The sequence below is a fragment of the Podarcis liolepis genome, assembly GCF_965112155.1.
Source record: "Podarcis liolepis genome assembly, chromosome: 17".
Taxonomy (NCBI): Eukaryota; Metazoa; Chordata; class Lepidosauria; order Squamata; family Lacertidae; genus Podarcis; species Podarcis liolepis.
The window spans coordinates 6923213-6935872 of NC_139571.1; the positions used below are offsets into that span (position 1 = coordinate 6923213).

General features: G+C 44.8%; 1 protein-coding gene across 2 annotated transcripts in view; it reads left to right on the forward strand.

Moving 5' to 3' along the window:
* PDE4A (phosphodiesterase 4A) overlaps positions 1–12660 on the forward strand; it is a 384429-nt gene that overhangs the window by 154584 nt on the left and 217185 nt on the right. The window lies entirely within an intron of this gene.

The window sequence follows — 12660 nt, forward strand, 5'->3', positions numbered from 1 at the left end:
AACCAATATTCTCCCCTTCCCCAGGAGTGTTGGTAAGTCCAGGTACACAAGTTACCTGGCAAATGCTATGGTGTTTTAAAAAGAGGTAAGAAAAACTGCACCATTAGAGGACTTGGGAGACGACTTGCATAAGGAGTTAATGGTTTCGCACTGATGGTGGTGCTGGGAGGGTGCTACTTGCATGCACAACTGCTCACTGAAACAGAAAAGGAAATCAAGCTTGATCTCCATTACTTTCATATCCCGTGGACAGTTTTGTTCTTTCAAACATAAGAATACATCAAGCTGGAGCAGGTGCATTGCCTAATAAGATCAAAACATCTAGCCTAGAACCTTTGAAAGTTATGCTTGACCTTCCAGAAAGAATAGACATGTGGGCTTGATATATAGGAATGGAGCAAGGGAGCATTCATAGCTCCTGATCTGCAGAGAGAAAGACAGGGTGAGGGTTAATACTGAAAATGAGGAGTTTAAGCTATTTTTTGCCAACCATGTGTAGTCTAAAACCATGAAAATGCAGATTCAGAGGGTAGAGCGAAGAATAAATACAAACACACAAGGCACTCCTGAACTCCCAACCATTTCTCCTTTCCATCTAAATCCAAGGAAGCTATCTCTGTTCTGAATCAGTGACAGACTGGATGAGGGTGAACCAGGCAAGCTAGGGCTGCAGCTGCTGCCGTGGCACATGAAGACGTGCTCTTTCTTGCAAGGATCCAGCTGTAAGCAGTTCTCAGACAGGGCCCCTGCAGCAAAGACAGGAGCATTAAAACAAGTTCAGGACAGGAGAGGGTTGCTGGTGTCCTCTAGCTTGTTTGCCCTCTCTTCCTTCCCTATGGGCCCCAGGTAGGATCCAGAGACAGGTCAAGGTGTCATAAGATGCCTGCGTGCCACTTTCCAGTCACTTCAGCAGCATCCTCGGTTAAAAAGATAAACCCTCAAAAATTTCATTTAAAATGGGAGGGGCAAAGGGTCTGGGCGTGCACCAAGGAGCTGTGTGAGATTGCCATGGTGCCACATTGGGAATCAAAAGTATAATGTGACTTGATTGGCCATTTTGCCTAGAATATACTCCCCCCACCAAATATTAGCTGTGTCCCTAATAATAATAATAACAATTTATTATTTATACCCCGCCCATCTGGCTGGGTTTCTCCAGCCACTCTGGGCGGCTTCCAACAAAATATTCAAATACAATAGTCCGTCAAACATTACAAGCTTCCCTAAACAGGGCTGCCTTCAGATGTCTTCTAAAAGTCTGGTAGTTGTTGTTCTCTTTGACATCTGGTGGGAGGGTGTTCCACAGGGCAGGTGCCACTACCGGGAAGGCCCTCTGCCTTCTCGCAGCGAGGGAATTCGCTAGAAGGCCCTTGGCGCTGGACCTCAGTGTCCGGGCAGAACGATTGGGGTAGAGACACTCCTTCAGGTATACTGGACCGAGGCCGTTTAGGGCTTTAAAGGTCAGCACCAGCACTTTGAATTGTGCGCGAGCACAATACACTTGCATTCACAGTTTGAATGCAGAAAAAGAAATAGAGAAAAACAAATGTATAAGAATGCTGTTTGAAGGTGCACAACACAGGGCGACTTTAAATGAAACTATAGATGGAACATCAGGGCTTAGATTGAAACATTTCAAAAGTAGGCTATGCCATCTGTACGGGCTGCCACTCTTGTGCGCTGTCTGTACGGGCCGCTGCACATGAGTGGCAGCCCGTACGGTCGTCGCACATGCGCAGTCCATACAGGATGCTGCTCGCATGGCAGCCCATATGGCTGCAGTACACAAGCAGCAGCTGGTACGGACTGTGCATGTGAGGCATTCCGTACAGTGTGTGCATGTGCGGGATGCCGCACATGTGCAGTCCCTACAGGCTGCGCCGCCCCGGGTGCTGGAGAGTGTTCCTCCGCCACTGCTCCAGGCCACACCCCACAAAGCCCTGCTCTGCCATTCCTAGCCAAAGGCAGCAGATATTAGCCCACTTGGGTTGCCCGCTATATTGGGCTCCATTCCTGGCTCTGAGCATGGTGTGTGGTAGCTGGAGGTTTCTTCCTCAGGGAGTTATTGTTAAGTGAATTAATTCCTCTCGCTCTTGCTGCCTGTCTCTTTCCCACCTCTGAAGGCTTCCCTTCACACACTCCAGGTTTCCCATTCTGATCACACTTCCGAAACACTTCTCTAAGCTAACAGCTTTGCTTTACTGTATCTGATCTGTGGGTGGTGACAGCCACCATGAAATTATCTAACTTCTAAGAGCACCGGCTGGAATTGAATTAATCTGTAACCTGGGGAGTGGGGGGGGGGGAATAGAGAGATAGGGAGAAGGAAGAGTGTGCTGTTCCTATATCTCTATCTCTGTCTCCATCATTGAAATTAACAGTTGCTGCAGCGCTTTATAGACATCAGAGGCTTAACTCTGTCCAGAGGTACTTGTCCCCTAATGACATGCTGGGAATGGGGAAATTGTGGCCTCTGGGTTCTGCCGAAGGTCTCTGAATTTGCCTGTGCAGTCTTGTCTCGCTCACATATGCTTTGGCGTATTTGCATACTTCCTTCCTTGTGCATGCAAACAAAATGTATCCTTGGATCCACAAGCGCAATCATGTAAACTCTCGCAGGTGTCCAGGCGCTTTGCCATAGCACACTTGGACACGCTTTGTACCCGTGCGTAATCTGCTTGGCATTCACATCTACTAAATCAATGATAAGTCTTTTTCTCCCCTACAGGCAAGCACAGAAGCATTGTGGCACTCAAATAAGTATCTCTCCCCTCTCTTCCCACCTTCACCAACAGCTTCCTCTCTGGAACAAACAGTGTTTCTTTCTCTGGCAACTCCTGGTATTTATTCTGGAAACGGAAACCAGCCAGCAGCACTTGCAAATCTAGTCAACGGCAATAGCTTTTCTCAGTAGCCGTCTTCATGTGTTACTCACGTTTTGGCTGGGGGAGCATGTTGGAAGGAGATTTGTGGGTCCAGCATTTTGCTCTTCATCCAAAGTGATGCTGCTCCTGCAGTCCCCCACCATTGCCATCGCACACACACCCCTCACTGGGACACACATACACTCACACCATTGCCTTGATTGCCTGGTGTGGTCAGGTGCATGAAGAGTCTCCTTCACATCTAAAGGTTCAAATTCAGGACGAAAGGGAGAAATGTGTTAAGAGGAAGGCACGCTTGGCAAACCCTGACCGTGATCAACTCCCGCCCAGAAACCTATGTCCCCACAGTGGAAGGATGTGTGGATCTAGAATTGGCCTCCACAGTCACTTACGGACTCACTGCTAAGACCGTGTTCATGGAAGACAATCTTACTCGGCCACAAGTGATCACCAAAGAAGAAGCAGCCCCAGGACAAATCTCCATTGAAGCTGTGTGGCAAACAGGTCAGGAGACGGGTCTGTTCAAACTCAAATAAAGGACTCTAGTGCAACCAAGTCACTGCAATGTAGAAAGGGGGAAAGTTCACACATAGCAAGGAACTAATGCTGGAGCAAAACCACCCAAAGAGAGATAGAATATTGGCTCCTTTTCAGAAGGAGGAGGAGGAGGAGGAAGAGGAGAAGAAGGAGGAGGAGGACTGTTAAGTATGGTGTGACTGAGCCACCATTGCTGATTTCTGTTCAGAAAGGTTGAGATAAGACTGAGTGGAGCAAAACTAGTAGTGCCATGGGACTTGCAAAAGGGCAAGGTAGAAGTTGGCCCCAAGTTTCTCTTACTCTACCTATCTGGGGCTTTTTCTCTGGAAGCCTTCCTTGTAACAACAACAACAACGTTTATTATCACAAGGACCAGTTGCGCAAGGAATGTAGCTGTCAGAAAGTAGGGTCTGGGCAACAAGAGGACTCCATACTCAATTCTGCAAAAGCATTTTCTGTAACTCTTCAGCACCTCCCTTCCTTCCCTTATTTCTTTTATCTGCACAGTTCAGGCTCATTTGTTCTTGGGTCCCTGTTTCCTCCTCTTTGGGGCTTTGTATTTTCTGCCATGCTCTCCCCTGGGCTGAACTTTTGCTCACTCACTATTAAACCCACTCCCTCCTCTGATTGAAATACTTCCAAAACCCATTTTCTTTTCATAACTTTATAACAGCCTTTCCTGGACCACTCCTAGTTTTCTGCCACCCATAACCTCCCTTCATGCACAGTTGCACAACTCCTTTCTTTGTTCAACACTGCCCTCAACTACTGCCATATCTGTAAATCTGTTTGGACTCTGACACCCCACAGTGTACGGTATTTTGTAAACACCTAATGCACTGTTGGTGCTAAATAACGCCGGATGTTCTGTCCTATGGAAAAGGCCAGAGGTTTTATTTATTGGAAAGATGGAAGAGCGGCAAAGGAGAAGAATGTCTTGTTTATTATGACATAAATGCCATATGGGAAGACTAGGATGCAAATAGCATCTGCAGTGATGTAAAGATTGGAGGGCTTGGGAAGGAGTTGCAGAAGGAAGACTAATGCTGGATTATTCTTGCCTTGTTTCTTCACAAAAACAATGGAACAATGGAAATATAGAGTGATCTTTTTCTCTTGGGGTTTTGTTCTCTTTTTGTAAGCTGCTTTCAGCCTCTGAGATAGGGTGGCTTAATTTTTTAATATATTAAATAATAACTACATTATTTGCAAACAGCATTGTGAGGGTAACATGCAAGTTCCCTATGTGAAAGTAGGAGGGTTGTGGGGTTTTTTTTAAATTAGGGAGGAGTAAGGGATAGTTCTTTTCACACAGAAAACTAGTATGTCCTGGGCAAAGATGCTAGTTTTTAAATTTCTATACCTCCTGGGCAGTTTACAGTATAAAACACAAAAATACATAACATAATAACAAACAATACCCCCCTCCAGTTTAAAATGTCATAGGTGGTTTAATTAGCCAAAGGCCTGGGAGAAGAGGAATGTTTTTGCCTGGCACCTAAAGGTATGTAGTGAAGATGCTTTTGTGAAGGGGCAATCGTGGGGTTTGGGTTGGTTTGTATAGAGAGAGGTGGTCCTTGAGGTATTACAGTGCTGAGGCTTTTAACCCTTTATAAGTCAGAACCAGCCCTTTGAATTTGGCCCAGAAACTAATTGGCATCCAGTGCAATTGGGCCAGGATTGGTATTATATGCTCCAACCATCTTGCCCCAGTGAGCAACCTGACAGCTTAATTTTGCAGGTTTTGAATTGTGCAGAGAATGTTTTTCGTGTGGAGAGCGTATTCTATCATTTATGTCATGGGTAGGCAAACTAAGGCCCGAGGGCCGGATCCGACCCAATTGCCTTCTAATTCCAGCCCATGGGTGGTCCAGGAATCAGTGTGTTTTTTACATGAGTAGAATGTGTGCTTTTATTTAAAATGCACCTCTGGGCTATTTGTGGGGCATAGGAAGTCATTCATATATTTTTTTCAAAATATAGTCCAGCCCCCCACAAGGTCTGAGGGACAGTGGACTGGCCCCCTGCTGAAAAAGTTTACTGACCCCTGATTTATACAGTGCAGCCCTAATACGGGTGCACTACCCAAGTGCTGCCCAATATTAGAGTATTTTTTATTTTCCAGTAATATTTTATTATTAACGTTTTTCATACTACTGTACGATAACAGCTACAAAAAATACAAATAGAATCCTCTCTCAAGGGTAGTTCTTAGACCAGGGCTAGGCAAACTAAGGCCCATGGGCCAGATGCAGCCCAATTGCCTTCTAAATCCGGCCCTCGGACGGTTTGGGAATCAGCGTGTTTCTACATGAGTAGAATGTGTCCTTTTATTTAAAATGCATCTCTGGGTTATTTGTGGGGCATAGGAATTCGTTCACCCCCCCCCCATATAGTCCAGCCCACTGCATGGTCTGAGGGACGGTGGACCGGCCCATGGCTGAAAAAGGTTGCTGACCCCTGTCTTAGACCTTACCGCCCACAAGAGGTGGTAGCCCCTCCCAGATCTCACTTGGGATCTTTCCTTTCTCCTCCCAGCCTCTTACCCTGGGAGGCTGACAATTCCCTGCCTCCCACCCAGGGTCTTCCATCAACCATCTGCCATCCCCATGAGTATACAATGCCTGGACCTTAATAAAGGCCCCAAGCAAAGAAGAGGAAGAAGCAAAAAAGGAAAGAAAAAAGGGGGGGATTCAATCTTTGTAGGGAACTGCATTTCTAGTGTGCATTCTTCTTGCTAATGAATGGGGTTTTTTGGGTTTTGAGGGGTATGATTTATTTCTTATCCATTTAATTGAATCTATCTAACTCTTAACTGCTGAGTATAGGCAGTTCCTTTGGCCAAACAATAAGCAAGTGGAAGAGAAAATGCATAATTTTTAAGAGGCAAAGTCAAAACCTATTTCGGGGTAGCATGCAGGTATAATAAGCAAGCCTTGCTTCTCTGTCTATTAGGGATGATCTGTTGCAGTGTGAGTGAGTCATCCAGGCCAAGCTAGCAGTAAAAGAATGTGATTCTCGCAGTTTTCTGTCTGGGTTGAATGAAGATTTGCAATGACTGAAATAGCCTTTCTGCGAGAGAAAAATATTGTAAGTTCCAAACTCTAACATTGAGGGGTGGTGGGATCCAGGTGGGGCTTAGAACAGCCAGAATGGGGCTAAATGGAAGAAGGTCATGCTCCTGAGCTTTGAGTAGAGAGCATGCAAAACTGAAAATTGCCAACTTGTTGCCTGCAAGCTCCTCTTCCTCCCATCACCTCCCCTTCTCTGCCTCCAGTTACTGGCTAAGGTGCTCTGATGTCGCAGAGTGCCAACTAGGGTTCTACCTTTATAAGTGAAAAGGTCCAGTTACACAACTGTGTCAAATCAGTAGTACTTACACAACTGATTGGGAAGTGTAGTTTAAGGTTACCAGATTTTTTTCAGTGAATCCGGTGACACTTTTTAATTTCAATGGATTTTGTATGGGGACTGATGTTTAAATCTGGGGACTGTCCCCAGGAAACGGGGATGTCTGGTAACCTTAGTGTACAGTGGTACCTCGGGTTACATACACTTCAGGTTACATACGCTTCAGGTTACAGACTCCGCTAACCCAGAAATAGTACCTCGGGTTAAGAACTTTGCTTCAGGATGAGAACAGAAATCGGGCAGCGGCGCAGCAGCAGCAGCAGGAGGCCCCATTAGCTAAAGTGGTGCTTCAGGTTAAGAACAGTTTCAGGTTAAGAACAGACCTCCAGAACGAATTAAGTTCTTAACCCGAGGTACCACTGTAGTTAGACTGGAGGAGAAAGCTCCCCCAGGGATGTGTGTTATTGCTGAGCATAACTGAAAGATGGGTATTTGAGAGGGCATGGAGACACACAGTGCTGGTTTTTGAGGTAGAAATGACAATTAGAGTGTTTCCTACATCTTTTGATATCTGACCCCACCCCCGACTAAAATTGGAAGAATGTTTAAGTCCTGCACTTTTTTTTTAAAAAAAGTGCACATTGATTTCTCAGCTAGCTTCCAGATCAATGGGCAGGCATGCTCCCTACAACTGCAGAAGGAGCTCAGTTTATATTTATTCTCAGCGTCCTGCTGTCCCCTTTGCCCAGCTAGTCAGGGGTCAGAGATGAGGTGTTTGTCTTGGCTTCTACCCCCGAGAGGTGGTGGACTCTCCTTCCCTGCAGGTTTTAAAGCAGAAGTTAGATGGCCACCTGTCATGTATGATCTAGTTGAGATTCCTGCATTGCAAGGGGTTGGGCTAGATGACCCCTGGGATCCCTTCCAACTGTGCAATTCTATGATTCTATGGTTCCTTGATGCCTGATAGCCATAACAAAGGTTGCACCCGGGACTCTGGATGCATTGTTACTTTCACCCTTGAGCAGTGTTAGAATTTTTATTTTATTTTTTATTTTATTTTTTATTTGTATACCGCCTTTCTGTATTACAATACTCCAGGCGATTTACAAGCTGAAGAAACAAAAAATGTACATCTTATAACAATCTAATGCAATATAAAAATGTGATAATAAAACATAACTTTAAAATAGGCAACCTCCATCAAAAAAGTAACATTCAACAATCGTTAGAATAGTATAAAATAATAATATCAACATAGAAAAGTTAAACAGAAATCCACTCAACAGTTACAATAATATCTAAACTATAATCAATAAAACAACAGCAAGCCATAGTACATAAAACAATACAATACACATTGAGAAGCAGAGGGTGGAGCAAGGCAGGTGGAAGGAGGCCTTGCCGGATGGGGTCTCTCCCCTCACTGAGATGGGAAAGCTAGGTCTCTTGGGCATTGTCGGCCAATTGGTGACAAAGAAGGACAGGACTTTTTTTATGTATGCCACTACAGCAGCAAGAATACTCATCGCAAAGTATTGGAAGACACAAGACTTACCCACTCTGGAAGAATGGCAGATGAAAGTGATGGACTATATGACATTGGCCGAGATGACAGGCAGAATTCGTGACCAACGAAAAGAGACGGTGGAAGAAGAATGGAGAAAATTTAAAAGTTATCTTAAGGACTACTATAAACTTAATGAATGTTAAAATGTTGTGGTTTCCAGAAACAAAGGGGTACAGGGATATAAGGTTAGAACATAAAAGAGGACTAAGAGGACAGAGATTGGAAAGTAACAATTGGGAGTTGCTAGTTGAATTATGGACATTGGGATGCAGAGAGGGGGGGGTATGGGGAAGTCCAAGAAAAGAGGTTTATGAAAATAGGTTTGAAACTATACGTGTTTGTTTGTTATTTTAAGTGTTTGTTTGTTTTTCTTAAAATTTTGTAAAACCAATAAAAATCTTATAAAAAAAAAAGAGAGAGATGGGAAAGCTAGGAGCTGAATGACACCTTAAACCTAGGTTATGGGCGCAACAATGGAATGTCTAGATTTGCTTTTTTATAACAAGAATACACAGCTGAAAATGAACTGCAGCTAAAATATTATGTTCATTTTTCACATGGTCTAGTCCTTCCCCTGCCCACCTACCCCCCAATATTCTTGAGAGGGTCTTTTCTCTAGTCTTCAGAGAGTGGGTAGAAATGGGGAGCCAGAAAAAGTTCCTCCTTTCCTTCCACTCTGCAGTTTTAATCTGAAATCTTAGGCATAGTACTGCGCCCAAGGCTCAGAAACTGCTCATGCCAATGAATTTAACTGTCGCAAAATGCGCCTAGAACAATGGGAGTTTCGAACGCTGCCCTTGAGATGGTGCTGTTGCCCAGATGAGCTCTGGTGCACATGAGTTTGTGAGTGAATTCAGTATAGGGGCTTATTTATCAAGGCATGCTTCTTCTCCCCTATCATGTCTTAGTTTGATTTCCCAGTTGAAAACTGGCACAAAATGTTAATGAAATCCTGGTCTGTGAGTCACTAATTTTGGTTTTTTGGGGGGTTAGTTGTTTGGTTTGTTTTGGCAGTGATTAGGTTCATCAGAAGTATCCTGATATGCAACTGAGCCTTTTCATTCTTGTGTCATGGATTAGCATAAGTCTGTGTCGGGATCAACATGGACTCAGTGCTGTAGATTCCTTGCTTTGCTGTTGCTGACGGAAGATGTTCAGTGAGCATCTCAACCACTTTCTGTTATTGTCCTAGGAGGGACCTAGTACATGAAGTGTGAGGGCAGTTGGGAGCCAGGAAATCTGGCTTTTCCTTAGGTTTGGGCAGCATGTGTTTCTAGGAATAGTATGGGCTCCCAAGGGCTTCAAGAGGGTATCAGCAATCTGAATATTTTTATGATGGTTTGGGGACCTGTGCTGTCAGTTGCTTCCTTTTGTCTAAAACTGCATCATTTTTGTCTTTCGGTTAAACTTGACAGGCACTTGGAGCATATCTCTAGTTGCATTCATAGAATCATAGAGTTGGAAAGAACCCCAAGAGTCATTGTTTCATAGTCCTGTGGGATGTAAACACAGGAGCAGTCAATGACAACATTCCTAGAGTGTTAGAACATGGGGAGGGATGTCTGTCCAGCAAGCAGGTAAACTTCCTGGGGACGGACTTCCTCCGCATGTGACCAGAGGTGGGTGTGGCCTCGCCTGTGCAGGTAATGACAAAAGCACAGGGCAGGCAGCCATCTCTCTCTCTCTGCCATTTTCCTTCGATGAGGAAGCATATAAAGATGCCCTCTTGGCTCTCAGCCAAGAGAAGAGATAAGGTCTATCTTGCAACAAGATAGATTCTAAAGTATATGTAACCTTTTAAAGCCTGTCTGCCGTCTGGGATCATATTGTGAACAGATCGTGAGTAAACTCTTTATACTTTTATAAAGACTGTGTCGTGTCATGTATTTTAAGAGGGAATAAAAGGGGAAATCACCAGGGTAATTATTATAGAGGTTCTAGCGAACCTGTGCACACGTTACCGTTGCGAACTTAAAGGGGAATGTCTATAAACTCTGCTGATATTTTGGGAACTTGTTAGCACAAGTTGGATAAGGATATAATTAGTCAATATATCCTCTCCTGCACCCCAGAACATTCCCACAAGTCCAACCCCCTGCAATGCAGGAATCTCAGCTAAAGCATCCATGACAGATGGCCTTCCAAGCTGCTTAAAAACCTCCGAGGAAGGAGAGTCCATCAGTTCCCAATGGAGTCCGTTGCACTATCGAACGGTTCTTACCGTCAGAAAGTTCTTCCTGATGTCCTCATTTCCAACATTAAGAAAACAACCACAGTACAGTTCAGTCTTGGCAGTGGATGACAATGCAAACATTCTTGAGCTGAAAGGTTGTGCAGTTTTATGCTCTTGTTGTGCTGTAATGGTGAAGACTCGTAGCATTATTTCTGCCTGTAATTTCATACCCCCACTGTGGCAGCATCATGTCTCGCCAAGCAGCTTGATACATATTAAATACCTGATTACTCTCTAATTGGAGGATTTGATGAAAGGCACACGTTAAGAAGCCCCAAGATTAGTTTATTTTAACAGCGAAATAAAGGCTCCCTTCCAGCTTCCCGTTTATAACACTGGCAGGAAAATAAACAAGACATAAACAGCGCCTGCTGATTAACTGATATCATCATGGTGGCTCACGATTGCTTGGCTGCAGGGAAGATAGGTAGATGCTGCTTATAACAGGATTGTGAGATTGGATTGTGTTTGAGCCTTTGAGGGACAAAGTTACCCTAGGACTGCAGGATCAAAGGGAGGCAAGCTCTGGCCTATGCCATTGGCCAGGGCCTCAAGGAGCACAAGGAGGCTGTACCCCGACACCTCAGGAATGACAACATGGTATAGTTAAAGCTATGGTTTTCCCAGTAGTGATGTATGGAAGTGAGAGCTGGACCATAAAGAAGGCTGATCGCCAAAGAATTGATGCTTTTGAATTATGGTGCTGGAGGAGACTCTTGAGAGTCCCCTGGACTGCAAGAAGATCAAACCTCTCCATTCTTATGGAAATCAACCCTGAGTGCTCACTGGAAGGACAGATCCTGAAGCTGAGGCTCCAATACTTTGGCCACCTCATGAGAAGAGAAGACTCTCTGGAAAAGACCCTGATGTTGGGAAAGATTGAGGGCACAAGGAGAAGGGGACGACAGAGGACGAGATGGTTGGACAGTGTTCTCAAAGCTACCAGCATGAGTTTGACCAAGCTGCGGGAGGCAGTGGAAGACAGGAGTGCCTGGCATGCTCTGGTCCATGGGGTCACGAAGAGTCAGACACGACTAAACGGCTAAACAACAAGAAGAGGGAGGCCTGCCTGGTTCCATCCATAGACCAACAGAGCAGCAGCTATTCCAGAGCTTGGCTTCTCTTCCCTTCTTATTCCTTGTTCCTTTTGTATCCTATCTGTTAGATAGAGGCAAGGACTGTTTTATCCTTTAATACAGGGATAGGAACCTGTGGCTGGCCAGCTGCTATTGAACTCCAAGTCTCATTAGCCCCAGCCAGAACAACAGCATCTCCCCAAAGCAACAACCAACAAGCAACATCTCCCCAAAGGTCTTCCCCAGTCCTACCAGAAGATTCTAGGGATTGTACCCCACACCTTCTGGGGCTCTACTACTGAGTGTTTACCTCCTCCCTTTGAACTGTGTTGTTTGTGATAATATTGCTGTCCCACTACTGATCAGGTGGCAAGTAACTACTGGTAATTAGGTAGCAATCTCTTATGTTCATTTCATGCTTCTCTGCAGATGTCAGCATTGTGTCTCCCTACAGGGCAATACTAAAGGTTGTCAGATGTGCTGTTGGCTGACTTCGCTACCCTGCATATTCTGCATCAGCATTCAAAACTCACTAGGCACATTTTGCACCTGGCTTTTGGCCACTTGCAACCAAGTGAAGAAGCCCAGGTGCCAGGATAGTGACTGATGTCTCTACCAACTGGAGGTGCCGTCTAACCCCCAAATGGCAACTAGACATTTTGTTTTGGTGACTGTGACCCTGGTTTAAGGGGCCATTTGATGCCCAGCTAATATATCTGAGTTTCTAACACTGCTCTGCATGTGTGAGTGATGCTCCGTCCAGGCTGTTGCATAGCTCTGGGCAGACGTTGGGTGGCTTGCATTGCAAATCCATTGGTGCCTCATTAGCTGAAGTGTAGGCTTCTCTGCATGAGTTACAATTACAGTAATCATTCTCTCCATTATGATAGTGCTTAAAGCAACACCAGGGATCTCCTTCTCTACTCTGCCTTTTGCAGAACAATTGTGCAGACCTGAATGTTGCTTCTCATTTATTATTTTAAGCTATAATATGTGGGATCAGGGGAGGTT